The sequence below is a fragment of the Cyphomyrmex costatus genome, unplaced genomic scaffold (genome assembly GCF_001594065.2).
Source record: "Cyphomyrmex costatus isolate MS0001 unplaced genomic scaffold, Ccosl1.0 scaffold332, whole genome shotgun sequence".
NCBI classification, from domain to species: domain Eukaryota; kingdom Metazoa; phylum Arthropoda; class Insecta; order Hymenoptera; family Formicidae; genus Cyphomyrmex; species Cyphomyrmex costatus.
This window is the reverse complement of record NW_017277473.1, coordinates 169,936-173,681: the sequence shown is the minus strand read 5'-3', so window position 1 is coordinate 173,681 and position 3,746 is coordinate 169,936.

Here is a 3,746-nt window from a genome sequence, read left to right as displayed (position 1 = left end):
ATTCTTAAATATATATACGTTTGTTCGTTGGAATCATGCATCATAAGTTATCTAATCGCATTACAAATGGAGGATTTATAAAAAATAGTAGCGTATCAGTGGTAAAAATATTCTTTATAAGGAATCGGTAGAATACATTTATAGTTGTAAAAACTTTTATATTTTAATTATCTAAATTTTCAAGCAATTTTGTATAAATTTTTTTTATTTTCTGTTTGAATTACTTAATTCTGCAATATTTCTACGATCCGGATACTTTTCCGGAAAACTGTCTATTAATAACAAGCGACACTTCTCTTTAGATGTTCGCTATTGTTTGTTATCTTTTATTACTGTTCTTTGTGCGAAGACATTGAAATAGGATCGTGTAAGAGAACGAAAATAGAATCGTTGAAAAACAAAAGCATATAGAGATGATGGATATTTGACGCGCACCGGCGTATTAAATTTATCAATTTGTATATTCTACGTAGTGAGTAAATTGCCAGCGTGCACAATTTGCGTTTATTACAGAAATTAGCAACTCGTTTGCCATTTGCAGTTCTTGATATTTTTGATTTACATAGGATTTGAAAGAAATAATTAATAAACGAATTTTTGTAGAAACGCAAGAGTTGAGCAGATATATTTTTTGAAAAAAGATTTTTTATTGTTCGGTATTCGATAGATAGCAGTCTATCCCTTAAAGCGAGACCCATATGTGCCTACATGCTGCGTGTTATATGGAAAAAAATAAAAGAGATTTCTATTCCAATTTTGAGTGCAAAATCGAATCAAATCCAATCAAACCTTGCACGTGCTCGGTTTTTGACAAGAATCGAAACGTGTCGAGGTAATAACTACAAAAAAATGCAGTATAGCTATGTTATAATATATCTTTTGGTGACATGAAATAAAAGTAAAAAAAACAGATAAAGAGAGTTAGAAAAATTCTCCAAGTAATTTTCCTGACTTTGCTGTTACACTTTGAACGGCACGGACTGCGTTTCTTGTGGTCGGGCTTTTAAATGGCATTTAAAGGGGCAAGTCGTTAGTCATGAATCTATCAACCAGACGGCATGTATAAAGGCATCTGGTACATTCGAACAGAATCGCGAGCAATAGCAATGACAAGCGATCGTGATTGGTAATCGTGATCTTCAAGGAAAATACGCACTCGTCTCCGCTAACAGTTTGTGCATCTTGCATATCGGTATTAGATTCTCGAATACCAGCGATTCGCGAGTGCTGGGTTTTACGATGAAGAGCTACCGCGAATATCAACTTTCAGTCTCTGAGAGTTTGCTCGGGGTGCTCAAATTGCACCCGAAAGTTCTCGCGCCTAATCAGCTTCATCCGCCAGGCGTTAATTGATTCCTATGGAGAAAGCAACACGAGCTTAAGCTAAAATTTCAATTCCGCATAGGGTAGACGTTGCACTGAGTGATTGTATAAGTTCGCCTCTTCCAATGTAAGTTAACTTTAATCTTGATTTAATTCACTCTTTATCTTTTTTATATACCTGGTTCTAAGAATTAGACAAGGATAAAGAGTAAACTAAACCAAGAATAAAATTAATCTATATTGATTGAAATAGGCATAACTGTGCTTATGTCTGCAGTGATGAGCAATCTACGATCCGCCAGTTCATAGCCGAAAATATGAAATTATATTCTTTATTTTATTGAAACGAAATATTATTGCGGTTCGCAAAATTGTACCTATATTTTAAATGATCTTTTAAAAATTACTTAAAAAAGATTATGCATTATATATGAAGGAATATTAGGTACTTATAGAACTAGTTTTTTCAAATTTTGTTGTTATACGAGAATATCCTATTTTGCATATTTAAAAAGTCAAATAAATTTTGATTTTGCGCATTATCGATTTTAGTATCGACAATTTACTGTTTACTATTTCGTTCTTGATGTTGATCTTTTGCGATGATTTACGATATGATATATAATTTACGTGACACAGACGACGTATTAATCGCGTCTTCGGATAACGCGTTATGAGTCGGTATATGAACATGCATTACTGTGCACATATAATAATGATTTCCGGTAGATATATGGAGGAGGGGAATAGAGGCTTAATCTTACATCAATAATGTTTCGCAAAATAATAGAATGCGCGTCTAATTGTTGTCGTTAACGATAAACTATCACAGCAAATATGTCATCAAGCATTGCAAGAACAATACATAATGAATGCTTTGTTACTCGGAAAAATACAATTTTACGAAAAAAGGGATCGAGTTGTAATATAAATACGTACTGCCAGACATTAGATAATGTTGGACAAATGGGAGTCAGAAAAAAATAGGAAAAAGAAAGAGAGAGAGAGAGAGAGAGAGAGAGAGAGAGAGAGAGGGAGGGAGAGAGAAAGAAAAATACAGGATAAAGAGACATTGATAAGTCATTTCACGGATAATTATCTTCGGATTTTGCGCACGTCATCTCACGAAGTATCTAGATAGGCTTGACCTTCGGTTTTATTGCGTCCATGTTTAGATTGCGGAAGGTAGGGGTTCCGAGAGATCAATGATCTCCTCGATAGAGGCAATCAGTAAAAGTAGAAGAGAAGTGCTATTTCATGAGTATGTTTGAAGAATAACTTCTGTTTGCTCACGAAACTCCGATGTGGAAATAGTTCGGGAGATTATAGATATGTACATTTTCGATATATTTCATTTGAGACATAGTTCGTAGAAGGAGGGAAAAATAATAATTTTCAAAAGATCTTCAAATTTCTAGGAGAATTTAACGAAGGAGAACTTAACGAAAAATGATAATATTTTATTACTTATAAATTATTATTATTTTTATAATTATAATTATGCCGGTTGACAAGAAAATTGCATCTACATATATTGTTAGATTAGTTTTACTAGTTGATTCTGAATCTTGTATACATGTGTCATTACGTAACACAAGAACAATGATATAATAGATGCTTTGTTATTCGAAGAAATGTACAATCGTGCAAAAAAGAGATTGAGTTGTAATATAAATATGTATTGCATCGCTTAGATGATTTTCGATAAACTCAGCAGGGAATAAATATTTATATTTTTGTTTAGTATTTTTATATAGAATAAAATAGCTGCAATCACAATTTGTAAGATTAAATAATTTTTTTGTCGAGAAGGTATTTATGAGAATCATATTTATTCATTATTGACATATAAACGATGTGCTAAAACACAATGTTTTTCTATCGGTAATTTAATTGGGGACTTCTGTTTTCTTAATATTTTAAATTTTATCAATATACGTATCTTGGAAAATCACAAATTAGAACTTTATAAGAATGACCGTAATTAAGATTTAATAGACGATTGAACATTTGATTTATAATTAATATGTATCTAATATGTAATTCAAAGAAAACTTCAGAACATTACACACTCGCATGATTAATATTTTATTTGAATACTAAATGCTTGATAGGTATATGCGCTAAGATGTTTGATGTGACTTATCTTTCTGGATCTAACTTGTTAGTTTACTTTATTTTTTATTTACCTCGCAATCTACATTTAGTAGATTTTCAATTTTTTTGATAACCTGCAATTTTTAGCAAAATTACATACATTTAACTTCTGTAATTATCAATGTTAATAACAATTTAAACATTATAAAAAGTAATTAGTTTTGCATGTGAAAAATTGGACTTGTATTTATCTTAATCTTATTTTGATTAATAATTTTAATTTTTTTTATTTGAAATGTCAGATATATATATATGTATATTATATA